Raw genomic sequence first — 21,083 nt, forward strand, 5'->3', positions numbered from 1 at the left:
GGATGTATTCTTCAGTTTCTTGTGTAGTAGAGCACAGCAGACATACACCCGTGTTCATGATCACACGTATCTTCAGACCTGTTCCCTGCTGAATTCGGGAGTATGCAGAGATTTATGTGTGTTTTTAAATAAACGCACATTCGGCTCAGTATGTGTGCCTCCATGAATCAGGCCCTGAAATTTTTATTAGGAAGCAACATTTGCTGCAGCAGTGTCAGGATAGGCATTTGTTGGGGAAGGACTTCTAAAACTTTACTTACGTTACTATAAAAAGATATGCAGTGTTCTTAAAGTTCTCAATAAATTAATCTAACAGCAATAAAAACAATATTATTTACTGCATTGGTATTAACATTACTCTTTAACAATGAATAAAATTTGATTTCTTAAATGATCACAACAATTCAAACGATTAAATTAGGTACTTCACATATTGTATATTCTCTGTCTTAATAGCCTAAATATTCAGCATTAAGGATGCCATACTCGCATTTGCACTTAACAGTCCTACATCGTGTGTATTCAGAACCATAGATCCTCTACTAGATCACAATTAAGTTCTGAGTATCACAGTTCTGTTCTTTTACAAAATGAACTGGACTTTGAAGGTATGGACCCTCACTTTTGAGTTCAGTCTCTATGTGTGGTGCAGTTTTGTTCATATGTGTAGAATCTCCATGGCTATTTCAACAATATTTCACCTGGTCAGAGTTTACATGTACAATTTATAATCTTTGGGTGTTGTCACTTACCTCTAGGTGTTATGTATTATTCAGGTACTAGATCAGTCTCAAGTGACACCTTGATACAGTGGTCTCTCTCTGTAAATGTTGTCTTACCTCTCTCACAGACTCCTGATAGCTCTCTTATTTTCCTTCCTGCTAATCTGGCCAGATCTCTTCCCTTTTTTTTTCAATTAAATTTTGTCAGTTTTCTTCATTTCTTTACAGCTGACTCCTATAAGCTCTCTCTCTCCTTCTTCAACTGTACTCTGCATCAGGGAAGGGCTGGCAAATTTTAGTCCGGGGGGCAAGACTCGACTCAGCAGCCTATTGGGAACATTTTAAAGTAAAGAAATGCAGGTGGCCCAGTGACCTAGCTCAAAGTAGCCCACTATGGGACTGGCCTAGGGGGTGATAAATTCGCCGATGTTGTGATCCCATAGATTTCTCTATTGCTGAGATGTGAAAGTCTATTATAAAGGAAAATATTCAAATAAAAGCGAAACAGGTTCGGATAGTGCTCTTCGTAAGTACATACTGATGTTTCTATCCACCTTTCCCTTGGGTTCTACACCTCTTCCCTTACTCCTTGATATCCTTCCTGGCTGCCACTGAAGTGTTGTTCTCAGTCCCCTTTCCCTATCAAATCCCCTCCCCAAAAAATATAAATCCCTGGTTGACAATCATTATGTGTCTACTAATCTTTCAACAGTTTTCGTATCAAACTATATTTGTCACCCTGTGGAAATACCTTTTCGTGATTCAGCTGATTCTTATTTTTATTTCTACATTCCTACTCATTTTGACATGTTTATCTATGTAATTATTGAACATATGCTATTTTTAATGTGAGCATGATATTGTTAGATTGTTCAGCCTTGCAATAAATAGAGTTAAAAAAACATACTTGTAGGACAGTCCACAGCACTAAAGTTGTAATTCAATTGTGCTTCATATTGAAGGCCTAAGTTGGCATCCTCATACCTGCATCAACTACTTTCATCAGTTACAGGTAACTGCATCAGTTACAGACACATCTAACACAAAGCCTGAACCCAATAGTCCTTTGCATTACTGTTATCACGATACTACAGTGTCTGGTTCCCTTTCCAATGTCCCTTCTCCTAGCACTGCTTTTAGTTCTTCACCTACAATCATGTTTTCATTCTAAAATCTGTACATTATATCACAGTAGCATACAATTAAAGTCAATGTATACCTGTTTATTAAAGTATTATTAAAACAATTCCTTCCTATTGCTGACTCTACCACAATAATCTCCCCATAGGATTTAATGGCTAACACCAGGTTTTCTGTAATAGACAATTTACTTAAAAATGCCTAAACCATATGGAAAAAAATCATTTCCACATGGTTGAGGGCTTGATAAATAGGCCCTTTAATGTTTCTGTAGTGCAATCCATATATCACATATACACCCACATATATATTATTATTTCAAGTATACAGCAAATACACCTTTACATCTTAATGAAGCCTGTAACAGCCTCATTAATCGAATGCTTAGCTGTAGCTTATTTGGAGAAGAAGTGTATGAACAAAGCAGAGTACTGCATTTCAACAACTTAATGCCAAACCACAAGTGCCTTACTGCAACAAATTAATATAGAGGGTCTTTTATATCATGTCCACTTTCAGGTGCATAATGGTAAAGATTTGTTAGGAAGAGTCAATTAAACCTTTACTTTTCCAAATACTATATTTATACAGTAGTTCATGAAATACACATAAATCTTTATTTTTTATATGGTAGTTAATGTATGTTTTTATCAGTCCAACTACCACTGTACTTAGTGATTGATTTTCATGCTCATTAAAATAATAAACTTTAATGTTGAATTTTTTGCTTTATTCTTAGTCAGCGGTTGACGTTGATGACAAATGGCATGGATAACAAGAGCTGACATACAATCAACATATCCTTTTGAAAGCTTACTCTTACTTTCACAAAACAAATTTCTCTTGTCAGAGTGCTAATGCATCTAATTATACTGGTAAATTTTAGCCTGAACTTACTGTAGATAAGTAAATGAAGTAGACATAAGAACAAAATGTAAGTATATTTATTGAAGGTTTCAGAGACAAGACAGCCCATTTATTTTCAAGTGACAATAAATGGACAATGGTTTAAAAGAAAATGAAAAGACAACATGTTTTATACAAAATAATAATATTTATAACAATATATATATATATATATATATATATATATATATATATACATGAACATTAGAAAGGCACTCAGAGCTCAAAAGGACAAACTGAATAGATTGCACTTAGCTTGATAATAAGAGTCTATTACCTATAAGGTATAATTGCAGACATGGAACTTATTAATGCTAGAAGGTTTATTTACAATAATTCCCTAAATCGCATTCTGAGATAGATAAAACTCACCCAGCCGCCACCACCACCCTTCATCTGAATGTTTTAATCAGGTTGTTGTTTTTTTTATTACATATATTATTGCTACATACTTTCTTTCTTAAATAAAGGGAAAATTTTATATTTATATTGAATGTTGGTTTGATAAGCTAAGACCTTTGGTGAACCCTTTATGAATTTCACAGTATACACATATACTGTTTGACATTATAACACTCCATTTAATCTTTTGTGATTATAATGAGGCACCTTGCGATAAATCAGAATCATATTATGAACTAAGGGTGACTTGATTTGTAACAAGATACACACCCCTATCTCCATGTAATATCTCACTAACTTACTTTGTAATGTGTTGTGATGGAACTCTTAAACTGCATATTGTTGATGCCCGTTTCAACTGCACAATCATCTTCCCCCATGTTATAACTTAATACTGTAACGTTTGTATATAGCCTTTGTAATTTTGCCAAAATTAGGTCAGAGTTTTATTTACAATAAATTGGTGGTGGAGAAAGAAAAATGCAGGACAGCTAAAACAACTAGATACTGAAACAAATGAAAGGATGGCCAAATGGCCCGAAATTCACTAAACCAAGGATAAACTCCCTAACTGAATGGCCGGCGCTAAATCTAGCATCATAGTGACTGCACCACCTCTAGACTCACAATGATGTGCCCACACAAAGCAGGACAAGGGGTCCCACACACAAAAAGACCAAGAGCCACCTTATCCTCAAAGGGGGCAGCAACCTGCAGACAATCAGCGATAGCACTATATATATCAGTCACTGATCACAGTGCTTTCCTGTCAACTGTGCCTGCTCTGTATCAGGGAGAGAAAGGTTAATAACACGGCAGAAGAAAACAATTAAAACTACTAGGCATGGTAACAAAGGGCGGTAGGAAGGGATATTATGCAGACGAAATGAGGCAGAACAGCAGCCAGACAGGGGTATTATAAGAAAAACCTAGAACACTCCCCCAATGAATTCCATCGGCTAGAAGGAGCCTACAGAAAAAAATTAACCATTGCATGATTAGTGATTTGTATATGTGAGCACAAATTTCATGAATTTAAGTGCTTTCGGCTTTAGGGCCTCTCTTGTCATAGTGCACATAACAGAAACCTAACACTAAGAGCTATTTCTGTAGGTTTTATGTATCAGTAAATAAATTGTAAATGTAATTACAACAACCGACCTCTACAATACGTCATGATGATCTTTAATAATCTAATGGGAATCGCCTATACTATATGGACAAAAGTATTCAGACGCTTGACCATTACACCAACAGGGATTGTAATGACATTGTATTCAAATACATATACTTTAATATGAAGTTGGTCCCCCTTTTGCAGCAATAACAGCTTCCACTCTTCTGGGAAGGCTTTCCTCAAGATGTTGGAGTGTTTATGGGGGAATTTGTGCCCATTCAGTCTGTAGAGCATTTTCGAGGTCAGACACTGATGTTGAACGAGAAGGCCTGGCTCACAATCTCCATTCCAGTTTGTTCCAAAGGTGTTCAATGGGGTTGAGGTCAGGGCTCTGTGTGGACCAGTCAAGTTCTTTTACACCGAACTCCTTGCTTGCTTTGTGCACTGTGGCACAGTCATGTTGGAAAGAAATGGGCCTTCCCCAAACTGTTGCCACAAAGTTGGGAGCATAGCATATCCAAATTGACTTTGTATGCTGAAGCATTAAGATTGCCCTTCCCTGGAGTTAAGTGGCCTAGCATTATCCCTCCTCCACTAAACTTCACAGTTGGCATAATACAGTCAGGCAGGTAACCTTTCTCCCGGCATCTGCGAAACCCAGACTCGCCTATCTGACTGCCACACAGAGAAGCATAATTCGTCACTCCACAGAACACATTTCCACTACTCCACAGTCCAGTGTCGGTGTGCTTTACATCACTCCATCCGACGCTTGGCATTTTTCTTGGTGATGTGAGGCTTGAATGGAGCTGCTCGGCCATGGAACCCCATTCCATTAAGCTCCCGCCGCAGAGTTTTTGTGGTTTCATTAATGCTAGTGGAAGTTCTAAACTCTTCAACTATGAAATCAGCACAGCACTGCCGATTTTTACATACCATGCGCCATAGCATTTATTGACCCCGCTCTATGATTTTACGTGGTCTTCCACCTCATGGCTGAGTTGCTGTTGTTCCTAAACGCTTCCACTTTCTAATAATATAACTTACAGTTGACTGTAGAATATCCAGCAGTGATGAAATTTCACAAACCAATTTATTGCAAAGGTGACATCCTATCACAGTACCACGCTTAAAGTCACTGAGCTCTTCAGAATGACCCATTTTGTATCACAAATGTTTGCAAATTGAGACTAAATGGCTAGGTGCTTTATTTTACACACCTCTAGCAATGGGCTTGATTGAAACACCTCAATTCAATAATTAACAGGTGTGACCAAATACTTTTGTCCATATAGTGTATATTTTTCTAGTGTCTTTCCATCCAACTGTTCCATTTGAGTTCTATCATTTAAAGTTTGTTTTGTAAAAATGCATACATTTTCTTGCATCTATATTGTTGTAAAATTAGGAATGCCATTCACAGGAGGGATTGGATTATCTTTCCATAACATGGGTATGTTTAATAGTTCTGCTATGAGAATATGATGCTTTAAACAGAAAGGTTGAGAGTGATACTTTAAGAAAGATGGTTTATTTTATTAATTAGTATAAACACATGTGTCCACGACAGTACTAATGCATTACAATTCCACCAGACATGAATCATAGTTTGTACCTATCCACAACATCTCTAGCAAAGATCAAAAACATTAAAAAACATCTTATGAATACAATCTGGAAACAGATACTAATAACAGAAAATGTTTTTTTTTCTATTTGAATCTTGCATTTAGACCAAAGGTAAGTTAATATAATTGCAGTTTTCCAGAAAGTCTCAGTAAAATATTGTAAAAATTCTTGTACCCAAAGTAACATAATGGATCAGAATAATCTTTCTTTACTCTGACGGGGAAATTCAATTGGCCGAGTTACTGTAAAAAGTAACTTGGCCTGCACAATATTACCGTTATTACTGTAATAATGCGCTTAAATACCGTTGTTACGGTAGTTTCAACGCTGGATTTTTGCTCGCAGCTCAGGGAACTGCGAGCAGAAAGGTGGGTTAATTTTACCGTAATAACGGTAGTAGGATTAACGCTGCGTTAATCTGGGGGGAATTGAATTCCCTTATGAGAATTAATTGTACACCACTTATTTCAAGCAATTTGTCCTGCATTATATTGTATATATAAGTGTTAAAAACGTGGTGTATTTGTAGAAAGTACATTTGAAAAATTATTGAGAACAGGTTAAAAGACTTTGCTGACTCCACTTGGTCAAGTTTAAGCTCTCTACGTATATATAGAGATATTTAATGAGTAATAAAGGTCCTATCTAGTATTCCATGTGTGATGCCATGCTATGAATCTAATAAAGATCAATTACTACTTAAATTGGGGAGGGGGGGACTCAATAGGCCACCTAGTAAATGTTGCATAAAATAAGGTGCTATGTGTTCTCAGTGTCAACTCTCCTGTCAGGAAAGTTAGATTGCACCAATTAGTAATTTCCCCAGAATTATTATATTTGCTACATAATGTTTAGCCACATTGGGGAAAGACAGCCACACCTATTCTGGTGGTTGTTTTAGAATAATACTTAAAATATATATTATTAATATATTTTTTATGATCACAGTGCCCCAAGATAGTCTACATAATTCACTTGCATGGTTCTGGAAGTTCTTGTAGAGATTTTATCCCATTCATCAAAGACTTTTTGACATAATAAACAGCTCCTTCCACTCATTCCAATTACCTCTCTCTCTTTGCCCTCCACCCCTATAGTCTGTTTAATTCATTAGTTCTCTTGAATGTTAGCTCTTACAAGTTTGGCCCTCTCTACCTCCTCATCCTTTTTGTAATGTTTTCTTTGTTCTAGTTGTGTTTCTTATGTAGTTTCTTTCTCTATTGTCACTTGTTACTGATTCTATTATTTACTTTGTCCCATACTTATCTGTATTTTGCTCTGTTTATTTTTGGTTGACTGTGCAGAGAAATATAGCTTAGGCTATTGCCATTTAGCCTCTGACCCCAGATATCTTAGTATAAAGGAATACATTGGAGCAACCCAATGTGAATTCATGCCATAATTTAATAACTTTATTTAGTTACTTATGGAGCAAGCATAGATTATCTTTTTATTTTACTTTTTCACATCTTTTTAAAATAGACTATATTAGGCTTTTTAAAATTCTTTTCTCTCTGATTTGTGTTATGCTCTTTTGCTAGTGCTGGACTGAGATATCTTTTGCAAGGGCAATAGAGATTAGGGAGATAGGGTGGTTAGGTTTTAGAGATTGAGTCTGCCCTTCTTCAATTGATATATATATATATATATATATATATATATATATATATATATATATATATATATATATATATGTTTGCTGAGAAGTTGTGGGACTACAAGAATATTAGACCTATTGAGTTTGCTACCCAACATTTTGAAATGACAGAAAAATTGTGCTACTCGCTGTGGAAAATCTGTAGGTGCATTTAGTCAAATGATTTATCATTTTACCAGCTTTGTGTGATTACACATCATATATTCAAGTGAATATGTTCAAATTCAAGTTGCTCATCTGCATAAAATGAGAGTGTTCAACGGTGCTATTGTTTCTAGAAAAGGTGATAAGTGGATCACCAGGCATGTAAGACATCTCTATTGGAAAGCAACTCTCTGAAGTACTATATGCAAATCAAGGGTTAGTTGCCTAGTTTAGGCATATGCATAGACTGTGAATGATACAAAGTTCACCAGGATGCATCAATAAGAGAGCTGACAGTATTGACAGTATAATTGTACATTTACATATTTAAAGAGTTTGCGTGTGGTACAGAGTGATGTGAACAATCTAAAATACTTTGTTATTATTACATATCCTGTATAAAGAGTTAAACTGCTAATGCAAGTACTGCTGCAAGTAGAGAGTATAACTTGCAAGCCATGTTCTTATGAAATTTAATAAATCCTGGAATGACTCTAATGTTTAGGCTCTAGTTCAAGTACCTGTTGTGATACAAACCAACTAGAGCAAATAAAGTGCCAGATGTCCTCATCTATAGGCACTACGTTAGAGGTAAATGTAATAGTGCAAGTGAAATTATTTGCTAGAAAAACTGTTAGATTTCTAATATTTAACTAATCGGTGCCTTTAATATTGTATGTTAAATTGCTCTGGGCCCTTTCATTATTTCATGTCAAAGGAATATTTTTGCTATAAAACATAGAAAAGTGGGTGCAGCCCATATCTAATAAATGTGCTGGGGTGGCTTCCACATCATTCTTGTGTCCTGCTAAAGTATTATTATGTTTGTGGTCATAGTTTTAGTGGTGGGCGAGTGGTCCTTCAAGACTCCCTTTGGTGTAAGTTGTCCTAGACACTCCCCAGAAGAGAAGCCACATGTCAAGACTTAAGTTGAGGCACTGTTTTGAATAAGGGAGGTAAGAGGAAATCTTACATACACCAATTCCCTGAGGATGCTGGAAAAGGGCTGTCACATAAGCATTTAAGATACCCTTATGTTTGCATTGATTAATTAAATTCAAGCATGTGCTATTAATAGTCTTTTTAATTGTACTTTGGATGTTACATTTTATCATCAATAATTTTTATTAAAAGATTTTCAAATAAGTAGTTATGGAGAAACAGAAAAATGGAGGGGTATGTCAGAAAGGGAACAGGGCACAATGTGGGTAGGACACAGATAAAAAATAGAATAGTATACTATTCAAACAGTAAATAACAAACATAACAAACTTTTCAAACAAGTAAATTAAACATACATAGTATGGTTTAAGGTTGGGGAAACTCATTAAGACCAAACAGAGGGGATGTCAAACTGGACTGAGCATTGGTCGGACCTTCCCTAAGTGTCAAACTGATTCAACTTAAACCATTTGATAAAAGGGGAGGAAGCAGAGGAGGAGAAAGGCATACCTATTGTTTCCATGTCAAAGATTAATTGAATTTTAGAGACGATTTTAGCCAGAGTGAGTGGGGAGGAATTTTTTCCATTCTGGGATATTGCTGCTCTAGCTTCAGGGCCTTGGGGGATCTAACACTGATTAATATGCCATGATCACACCAAAGGAGAAAGATCAGACCAGGTGGGGAGGATGTTTTTAGTCTGTTTCTTGTTAAGTGCGTATTGTCGCTAACCAATAACGATTATCGAACCTCGATTTGTGTTTCCAACGCGCAAAGATTTATTCGCAAAACGTAGTATAATATATTCAAGCGAAGTGATAATAAGTACAGCCGTTACTTATCGCAGGCACTCTGGATCCAGTGTACAGTCATTCAATCCTGAAGTCTGGGGACAAGATGTCTGAACACATGTGAAGCTGCTGCTTATATGCACACAGGAATACAGTAATACAATGGAGATGGTATAGCTTGCTTCTATTGGTCCAGGTTTCAGGAAGGTCCAAGGGGTTGTCAATCATTGGCTAGTTCATCCTAAAGAATCTAAAGGAGGGGGTCATCTCTCCAGGGGGTATGCTCTGCTCTTCCCGCCAAGATTCCTTAGTCTTAAGTAGTTCATAATTCCCTATCATTCATAGCTTGCGTATGCACTCTGCGATTCCTTCGCAGAGTGAACCGAACAGTAGCAAATGTTAAGAGGTTTATTATGATACCACACATGATATGATTCCTTCAACCTGTTCCATATATTTCACTAATATGCATATAACTTTAATATAAAACATTAATACTACTATATTTCGACATAAATGACTATGTGTTGCAGCTACCATTAATGTGTACTATTTTACAAGTGAGCGTGTTTGTGCGAATGTATGTAAAAAGACTAAATACTGTTGGTGCCACGTGTTGTGGCTGCGTACGCCCTTTTACGTTGTAACATGCCCTTTTACGCCGTAGCGTACCGTAAGCATCTTTTCAGACAAAGACAACTAAGTTTGCTTGATTTTAATTGAAATGAATTTATCCAATTTGCTGACTTCGACAGCTCCACCCTTTGATAGTGTAACAAACTATCACCCAATCACCGTTTCAAGTTCAGGATTATACAATACTTCTTCACAGACCATGATCTCGGTATCTGGTACCACCCTTTCAGTCTCTTTCTCAGTGTTACTCCTAGGAGACCATTTTCCACACTTCAACACAGTAGGAACACATTTGACACATAAACCAATCGCTAAGATGACACCCAGTATAAGGAGAAGGAGCTTACCTACACTAGCAACCATTTCCTGTACCCACTCCCCCAGACCGGAGAACCATTTCACAGGGTTCAACCACGAGAACCAACCTGCCACCTTTTCCCTGACCTCATATAACGAAGAATTATGGTTCTTTCGAAATTCCCATTTCAGTTGCAAAATTTCATCCATCTTCCAGTCTATAACCTCTTTCGGGTCATCCATATTATTGGTGATGTACGTGCAACATTTGACACCGAACTGGGTGGCCAGTGTCACACAGTACTCACCAGTAATAGAGGTGAGATAATTTAGTAACAGTCTATGTTGCACCAAAAAAAAAATAATATATATATATATATATATATATATATATATATATATTTATTTATATACATATGAATGTCAGTGGGAGGTACTTGCAAGCAACAATTCAAATGTGTAGCCAATAAATTCTTGTCTGATTACTTTCTATGGGTCATTGCATTTGGTTCATAAATAATCCCTTATGAGATTTTATTATTGTTGACTTTTTCAGAATGCAATTTTAAAGTGATGACAACCAATCACAAGCAGCTAAGCTTACACACGAGCATCGGGTATGTGCTTTAAATACACTCATTGTGAATATATGCATAACAAATAGTGCTTCTTCTTCTGCACATGCTCAAACAATACTCCTCAGTAACTGTGGACCTATATGCCCAGTTATTCAGTTATTCAATTAAAAAGCAAAAAACTGTTAACCTGACATTTCATCTTTGTGACATTTTTGTCATATATTTAAAAGCATAAAACATTAAAATAATTTATGGTAGTGTCTCTCTAAAGCTAAAACTTTGAGTTCACTTTTTAATACCATGGACTTGAAAAACTAATTTGCTCATTATTTTGTTTCGTTCCTTGAAGGAATAAGCAGCTCTGCAGGGCAATTGGATTAGATATCTTATTTTATATAGTATTAAAAGAGTTCTACATCTTTCAATAAATAACTTACATTTATACCCACATTTCCAGTTTTACATTATACACTTGTCATTTAAATAATAAAATTGTAATGTTTATTTATAGACAAAAATGTAAGAAAATTGTAAAAAAAAAAAAATACCAAAATCTGATTGTTTGTACAAATAATTGGAAAGTGAAAAATGTACTCCTTCTGAATCACTGGTCAATAAGAAATTGCTGGAAAGTTTGTCAATGCCCCAGGGATTTCCTATCAAACTATGACAGTGATTTCAGTTTAATTTAATTCCCTTAGCTGCAGGGGTGTAAGTGACTTTTGCAAAGACCTTGAATTCAGATATCCTGATTAAAAGACCATTATTTCAGTTGCATTACACTCATTTGGATTCACTTGTTTTAAACATCCAGTTCTTAGTTGTCCATTGTTACAGTCTTAAAAATATAATTATACAGAAATATGTAGATTAACTACTATTTGCAAAGATTGTGTAAATCAAATGCGTAATTTACTTGCAATTGATTTTCTCATGACAATAAAACTTATTGTGTAAATAATATGAGGGACACCAAGCATATTGAAATGTTGAAAGGAAGGACCACACAGATGTGTTTCATGTGCTAATTAGGAAAAGGCCATTTGCAGCCGTTTTGATCCAAATGGGGATCTTTATCGATATGAATAAAGATCCCCATTTGGATTGAAACGGCTGCAAACAGCCTTTTCCACTAAACCAGTTCCCCAAACCTGGTCCTCAAGTACCCCGAACAGTGCATGTTTTCCATATCTCTTTGCTGGAGCACAGGTGTATTCATTACGGACTGACACATTTTGAAAGATCCACATGTGGTATAATTATAGCACTTGTCACCTGGTAAACCTGCACTGTTAGGGCTACTTGAGGACTAGGGATGGGAAGTACTGCACTAAACTGTTGTCATGTGGATTTATCTATAATAATTTTCCTGTTTTCTATTCATAGACCATGTACTGGCATACACTACACAGACTTTTTATTGCTATACACAGTATATATTTATATATATATATATATATTCAATTTAAAATGTTAAAATTCAAAGAACACATTAAAAGATCATTAGATCATTTGGTAAATTATGCCTATATAAACAAAAAAAATCACTAACGAACATAGTGACTCAAATACTTTTTCCTGGATGGTGAAGAAAATGCCATGTGGTTTTCAAATACCTAAAATATGGATCCTAAATTTTCTTTTTTACTTTAATCTAGTGATAATCATACTCATTCATAATATGTTTACCAATAGAGGTGGATGTCATGCCAAAATCTATCTATCTATCTATCTATCTATCTATCTATCTATCTATCTATCTATCTATCTATCTATTCCTTGCAAAGATACAAGAAGCCAGCACTTGTAAGATGAACAGAAGAATATTGAAATTTTATTTCAACATGCCAGAAAAGGCAGTTATCATGTGAATAACTCTTGCATCAATCTTAACATTATTCTTCCCCAGGGCATATATATTTTTTCTTCTGAAACCCATTGCAGAAATCTTTATTTCACCAACTTTGCTTAGTGTGACAATGACTTTGACATGTGCAGGTGCTGTCAAAAAGTAGTATTCCTTCCCTGTAAATAATATTAGCTTGCACCACCAAATTCCAGCCTGAAATCAGGGCAGATAGGAAGAAATAGGCAATGTACTCAATGGCAATTTCACATCCACCCATAATATATAACATGTGTAATTAAAACAGGTTAAGTAGACTTCCCAATAGTGATCTAATGATTACTATAAGCAATGTTGTTACAGTACTCATGGTAATTTTAGTAAACATTGAATAAACCATGAATGTAACTTTGCTGTATTTGTGACCTGGCCAGCATTTACTGAAACTGCAATATATATTGCAAATGTGCTCTTCATAATGATAAATACAATATTTTTTTAAGATCATGTTAGGCTGTGTTTGCCATCCAAGGAAGGCAGAGAAAACTGGCCTGGAGGCAAGCCTAACTAGCTGAATGACAGAAACCAATGGCATCTATTAGATATCTCTGATAACACTATTTCCTTGCTATGAAGAGACTGAAAACTGGGACTAATATTGGTTGGTGGGCAGCACAGTGGCCTAGTGGTTAGCACTTCTGCCTCACAGCACTGAGGTCATGAGTTTCATTCCCGACCAGGGCCTTATCTGTGTGGAGTTTGCATGTTCTCCCTGTGTTTGCGTGGGTTTACTCTGGATTCACCTTTTTCCTCCCACACTCCAAAAACATACTAGTAGGTTAATTGGCTGCTATCAAAATTGATCCTAGTTTCTCCCTCTCTGTCTGCATCCTTCTCTGTCTGTCTGTGTGTAAGTGTGTGTCTATATTAGGGAATTTAAACTGTAAGCTCCAATGGGGCAGGGACTGTACAGCGCTGCGGAATTAGTGGTGCTGTATAAATAAATGATGATGATGATGATGACTTCAGTGCAAGACTTGGACTTATAGAGATGACTTACATAGCTGTGTGTAGAGTGTGGTACTCCATATGTGCTCTCTGCTGTATTCACTACCATCTTCAAGACGTGTTAAAAATAGCTGCATCAAATACTTCATTGAATGCTTGTAATGTTTGCATAAAGCAGAAACCAGAGCTGAAATGAAACCTGTATTGTTTTGGCCTTATTAATTTGAAACTCAGTGATTTAAGCATAGTGTCAGTAGCTCAGACAAACAATTCACCCAATTCTGAAAGTGTTGCTAGGTAATCTAAATATTAAAGAAAATCAAACACAGCCAAGATTTGCTTCTCTCTAAAGCCATTCGTGATTTTGAAAAAAAGGCAGTGACATTTTGAGCCAATTAAAGAAATAATATATATATATATATTTATTTATTTCATCCAAAGGGCAAGAACTTTTTTTTAAAAAAAGAAAAATAATGGACACAGGAATAGAAATACATTTGATGATATGTTTATGTAATCTTTGACAGCAGATATTTCAACTTACTTGCACAACAAAGCAGTACAGACTAGAGATAACTACATATGCTGCAAAGTGGATCAAACTGTTTGATTAGATGTTGTTTTGTGGAATATATTTAAAGTCAAGAGAGGTAATGCATAATCACAGGAGGTTCTAGAGAACACAGGATATATGTGGAAAGATATTCACTGGGCACATGGGTCAATTTAAATATTCATCTCATACTGTGTTTTGGTAATAGACTACCTTTCCAAATGTATTCTTTTTTTAGTTTTATATTGTCAACTATGCAAATGACTAATTTGTTTTTATCATTTTGATAATTACTGCTTTGACTGCTATAAAGAACACTGTTACAAGCTACTTAAGTATTTTTTATCTTCAGATGTAGCAAACATAATTGTATTATTTTATTGTGTGTATTAGATCCTACTCTTTCCTCTTTTCTATTAGGTTGAGACAAGCATTGTTTTCTATTGTAACTTTCTGCTGACCATTCCGAAATGTTTATATGCAATTCCATATAACACAAATGCAATGTGTAATTGTGAACTTTTAAATGATAAGTCAGATATGGGAAAATATGAGTATTAATTAACAACAATTAGAGTATGACATTGTATTTGGGAAATTAGCGATTTTACAAGTTTCATAGCCAGGAAAATAAATTCATTAATGTTGAGCTGAAAAACAAATTAGAGCAAAGTTGTCCTTTTAAATTTGATTTTACACAACATTTCTTTTACATCAAGCTATGAAAATGCAAAAAGTAAAACATTGCACCAATTAATATTCTAAACTAATTTTCCTACACGTAAAACAATGTTTTTTTGTTGAAGCCAGTAATAAAAGATGTGTGAATTATTTTAAAAAAATTTAACTATTTCCACATATTGTGAATCACTTGATGACTGGACTAGTGGAGATTCAAATATTTCTAATTCCAGTTTTCTCTAAAATCACAAAGTAACATAGAGATTATAATTCAACTCCAAATTGCAACTAGGAATTGGTATTCTGCTGCAGATCACAGGGGTAAAAAACCCATTGTAAGGATAAGGCGCTGTATAAGTAATAAAAACATCAGAGAAGCAAAAATGTCTAAATCTTGAAAAAAGTCTTATAGAAGTAATACAAAGGCTTCTTAACTAAAAAAAAACATACTGAGCAAACCTTTAATCAACAGATCAATGACTGTTCGTGATGCCTTTGAGGTTAAACCTTCTTGAAAACAGCAAAACGTGGTTTATTTCAGAAAACACAGGTAAACATGGGCAAACAAACAAAAGCAAGATAGCCGTCTCATTCAAAGTTTAAACAAAATTAAATCTCAAAGCGTACAGTCAAACTAGAACAGGAATAACAAAATCAATGGGGGAGATTGCACAGACCAGTCCCATTTGGGCAAATACAAAATACTGATGATGTAACTGTTTAGCAATTAACAGCTTGAAAGAAGAATAAAGAAAATGTGTGTTAGTAGCAAAGTTATATAACTTATATTTTACATTATTTTACATTTTGAATAAGGATGAAACATTTAAATCATGTAGTAAAATCAACAAACTCTCATGTAAAGAATGAATCACAAAACCTCAGATTAAGGTTATGTATAGCCAATGCTTCGCTCAATCAGCCCTTTGTTGAGTTAGAATAAATTAATGTAAAACATTTGGAGAAAAAAAAACTAAAAGTTTTTGGTATTTGACAAATTAATCATCAAATTACCTTTTACAAAAATGTAAGGCACCTATTATTATGTTTGTATAGTACTTGCTATAGTATGTATAGTAGAGAAGTACAGAGAGATTGTGATACACAGGGGTAGATTTATCAAACTTTCTAAAAAGGAAAAGTGGAGGTGTTGCAACTAATCATTTTCTAGCTATCAGTTATCTAGACAGTAATTCCCAAAGGCTTAGTGTGTTAATGTTCAGTAGGTGTCAGTATACTGGTAGGAAAAGCTACTAGTATATTGGCCCACCCTTAAAAGCCCTACTACAGATCATCACTTCTTAAAAGGACACCCAAAAGGGATTCAAATAGAAGGATCTACAAACTCTTTGACTCAAGGAATATAGACTCTCCATTAAAAACCAGTACCAAAAGAAAAACTTATGTAGAAACAGCGAATAAGGGTTACAAGGAGGGAAAGACAATATTCATTCTGACATTACCCGTACACAATTTGATTTTCTAGATAAACTCAGCCTAATAGAAAAGCAACAAAAATATATCCAAAAGATCTATATGCCTTGACTTAGAAGCACATTCCAACATAGACCATTTGGCCTGGAAAAATACTCTCCCTCCAGAAAAAGCCAAAATCCCTAGAGGGAAACAGGAGGGAAGAGGAGGAAGACAACTTAGGGACAAAACATAAAATAAAAAAGTAGAACACAAAACGGAAGGAATATTTAAAATGAGTAAAGTTGAACTTATGGCTCCCTAAATGTTCATTCTAGACAAAGTGCTCAAATTTGCAAGAACAATTCTGAAACATATATGTAGGCCTCCACAATTTATCAGGAATATGACTCTAAAGAAAATATTTTTGAATCCCAGAATACTATCACCCAACACAAAGTAAGATGAGGGACAAGAGAATAAGTTTAGACATACGAGGCCTGAGTTATTAAGGAAAGTAAGGCAAAAAAAGGTGTAACTGTTCTCCGGGACAAACCATGTTACAATGCAAGGGGTGCAAATTAGTTTTTATTATTATTTGGCACATAAGTTAAATACTGGCTGTTTTTTCATGTAGCACACAAATACTTGATAGCATTATTTTTACACTGAAATTTAAAATCGATCTAGGACATGCCCTACTCCAACAATAAATCTGTCCCTACATTTTAAATTTACCTCCCCCTCCAATGCAACAAGCGCAAAGTTACTCCTTTTGTATGCTTTGCTTTCCTTAACGACTCAGGCCTACGGAATTCAGAAATAAGTCCATCTTCTACCTTAGCCCTCCAAAAGGTCCCTTCATAACTGCCTAAATTAGTCGAAGAAGACCTGGATAAATTGTCTATTAAAATGTGCACTAGAAATTCAAACATTGCATGCGCAGAAGGTCGAGCTATTAAGGAACTAGAAAAAAATTGGGATATTATTGCCATGCAGCAGGTACCATATATAACATGGAATATACCGAACGCAGGGTTATTTATTTTCTGGTATTATTATACATCCAATAGATAGGGGAGACAAGATCACTATTCTTGACAAGAAGAACTACCTTGATGATTTAAAAAGACAGTTAGGAGATACCACCAGCTATGAACTCCTTTCAATTCTTGGGAGTGGTAATGGATGCTAGGTCAGGATGCAGTTGGAGCTGTGGAAACACCTCTACCTCCTGCTAGTTCCTCTAAAGGTATACAGAGAACCTGTAAAGGATGTTGGCAAGAGGCCATCCATATACATTTCTGACATACTATTAATTTGGTGTCTGCCATATTGCGTCTGTCACTGAGGAGGAGGAAGGAGAACGAGCAGTTGGAGTTGATGTAACCACTACCAGTGTGTCACAAATAGAAGTGCTGAAGTGGAAATAGAAGTTGCAAGCAAGGTGCTTGCCGTCTCTTGAAAAACCAGAGCTCTTCTTTGCACCACTTTTAGGTACTGAAAAAAAATTGTAATAATTTAGACCCAGGAGGTAGCAACTTATTTTTCTTTATAGTAAAATAAGGTTGAAATGTGATAATAAACTTGTCATAATAAGTCTGAAAATGTTGCTGCATCATTGTGAACTGCAATTGGCATTCATTTGCTTTGAAAATATGTTTATAAGTATTACTTGGCTCACGAATTTGATAAAATGTTATAAAAAATTGGCATTGACCATATGCTGTTTCATTTGCTCTTGGTGAACCTCTGCATTAAATCTACTCCAACTGTAGCTTACATACATATACTAAATAATACTTAGTATGGGATTGTATAATTTTTGGGGGCACTACATAAAAGAGTGTATTTAATCAATCTTGCATTTGGGAGTGTTTATAGCAAATAACCTTATGATTTTTTAGAAATGTAAACCTAGATCTTATGCTTAGGTTCAATAATTTTAAAGAAATGTAGCCAACCTGGAGGCCAAGATATTTACCAGTAATTCCCCTTTTGCAAAAACATGAATTTCCCAGACCATCTTTATTCAGAGTTAACACTAGAGCCCAAAAAGATTTCATCTGCTACTTTAATGACCCACACACCTTGTGACCCATAGCCTGAAATTGAGTGCACTCCTAGGCATCTGAAACAAAGACAATCTTTTCTAACAGGGGTCCTCTTAACAATGGGCACATGTTACTTTCAACTGTGTTTAAAATTGTAACATAAAATGCTTATTTTATACATATGTAAATAGGTCCACTTATTGCATTATTAGCAACTTGAGCATGGTTTAAATATTCATTCATTCACTCAATAATTCTTTAGAAATTACATTTGGAGTATATAATTTAAACCATGGATACAACTCTGTTAATTATTAATGAATTATTACCTGAAACAGGAGTAATGCTTATTTATGTATTCTATGTATACTTTGCCATTTATCAATGTCTACCCCATACACTGACATCACTCCTCACTTCATTATAAGGATGATCAACACTAAAGAGTTAGGGAATAGACTAGCTTGGTAGTAATGTGTCTTTTCTAGGTGTTTTTCTACATTTTTGCTTACCATAAATAGGTACTGATAATAATGAAAAAATAAATTAAAGGAACAGATAATGTAGTCATAAAAACAAAACATTGTATACAAAGTAAATAAATAAAATAGATTTAAAAATGTCCATAAAATTAAACTGTATTGTTTCTCCCTTAAAGCAAATTAGAATCTAGTGCACAGAAGTAATCAATAAAAATATTCTCTACAAAATGTAAAAGAAGATTTGGAATACAAATAAGTCTAAAAAGTAAAGAATAACCTCTGGGGTGCCTATTAGTATGTATAGGCACTAGTAAAAATAAACATTCAGACACAGTAGGACTACTCTTTGAATGAGTGAGAATTATAGAGGAATGCAGTGAGGCTACTAGCAATTTATTGAACAGATGGCATACTTTGCATCTATTTGTCGCACAGTACATAAGAATATGGTGAAGAGCACACTGTGGAATAAATGCAGTTTCAGCTGGCCTGAAATTGGACATGAATAAATAACTAACATTTTATATTGGTTTCTTTTGTGGGCACACAAACATTTCTTTGTGGACTAAATCAAAAATATAATAAGATCTATGTGAATAAATTGTAATACCAATTTGAAATGTAAATGACTCTTGAGAAGAGATGAGTGGATAACCTCGGGCATTTCTGAAATTAGGGCAAATGTCATTGTTTTGCAATTTGCTAATTAATTGATTAGTATTGATCACATACTCAGCAGGAATCAATAAAGTCACATAATTATAGACTTATAAAGGGAGCTTACCAGTGGCATTCATTCTTCCTGGATTGTTCTGAGGGAAAACATCTGAGGATGCTGTTATTTGTGATTATGATTTGTGACATGAGATGCTTGATATATTTACATGCATCTTAGTTTGCCCTATATAAATCTCAAAACATTTTGGATTCCCATAGATTGGTGTAAAGATTTTTTAATTGTAAAAACTACCAATATCTTTCTTAAATTATTCAGTATTTAATTACAAACTTGTTGTTTTTGTACTCTTTATTACCAATCCTTCATCACTAGGTATTTGTTCACATACCTGGGCAATACATTATTTTCTATCTCAATGGTGTCTTTTTTCAGTGCACTGGTGCAAAAAACTAATATTTCCTTCAATTATAATTAGTAACACAGAGGGAGGGCCAGGAAGTAAAATGTCAGTGGGCCCGTCATGCTGGGGGGTCCATGACAGGGCCTAGTGGTTATTAATGTAACTGTAATCTTTTGGAAAATGGTAGAGTTCAAACACGCTGCCGGCATTCAATCATGCTGATCCGAAAGGCCCGAAGCCCCATCCACCATTACTTTGTGCAGCTGGCAGCATGCCATGTACCATTGTCATTTCTCAAGTGAAAAGATCACTGCACCACCCCAACACCAATATACCGTTCTGCTACTTAGTTCCTAAAATTTGGCCTTTACAGTACAGTAAAAGTTACTATATCATCTACAGTCTACAACTGGTCTTCTGAACTGCAGTGGCTGGGAATACCCAGTTCAAGGAGAGGTGGACCTAGGATCAAAATTTGTCAGGGGGCCCATAATTTTTATGGGCAGCGCTGATGACACTTGCTACTTAAGCATACAAATATGAAGATAGTAGATTGGCATCTCATCTGGTGTATTTTTACAACCTTCTGACTGGTGCAAGAAAATCCTTTTTGTATTATTTTTTTGCACTTCTTACTATCACTTGTCAATTTGCCCACCCTCCTCTAATTAAAATCCTAACTGTTTTGGAAAGTCCTCCTATCTTGTTTATTGTAACTGTTAGTTGCTTTATAGAAAACAATGACTTACGTGAAGAAAATATAAGTACCCCCCCACACTAAATGTGTCAAGCAGCTAGATGCAGCTGCCTTCCACCAACTACATGTGAAAAGAACAACTACCAACTGGAGCTTTGACAATATAGTGTTGTGTAGTGATGCTAATTATTTCATTGTCGAGTGTTACGTTGTATTTTGATTCATGTTAGATAAATTAAAATCCTATTTGCACAAAAGTTCTTTTTGTGAAGATAGTGATACTCTTCAGTGATCTGTTTAGTGTTTTCA

The 21,083-nt window shown here is 35.1% G+C and overlaps 1 protein-coding gene and 1 long non-coding RNA gene across 2 annotated transcripts in view; one reads left to right on the plus strand and one right to left on the minus strand.

Annotated features, from left to right (window-relative positions):
* Nucleotides 1–21,083, minus strand: part of GALNTL6 (polypeptide N-acetylgalactosaminyltransferase like 6) — a 1,017,111-nt gene that overhangs the window by 576,116 nt on the left and 419,912 nt on the right. The gene's annotated exons all lie outside the window — the stretch shown is intronic.
* LOC142139840 (uncharacterized) overlaps nucleotides 10,834–21,083 on the plus strand; it is a 97,042-nt gene continuing 86,792 nt past the window's right edge. Inside the window, exon 1 of the long non-coding RNA XR_012688261.1 lies at nucleotides 10,834–11,000. This is a non-coding gene — a long non-coding RNA (uncharacterized LOC142139840). The remainder of the gene's footprint in view (nucleotides 11,001–21,083) is intronic.

This window comes from Mixophyes fleayi, chromosome 1 (genome assembly GCF_038048845.1).
Source record: "Mixophyes fleayi isolate aMixFle1 chromosome 1, aMixFle1.hap1, whole genome shotgun sequence".
Taxonomy (NCBI): domain Eukaryota; kingdom Metazoa; phylum Chordata; class Amphibia; order Anura; family Limnodynastidae; genus Mixophyes; species Mixophyes fleayi.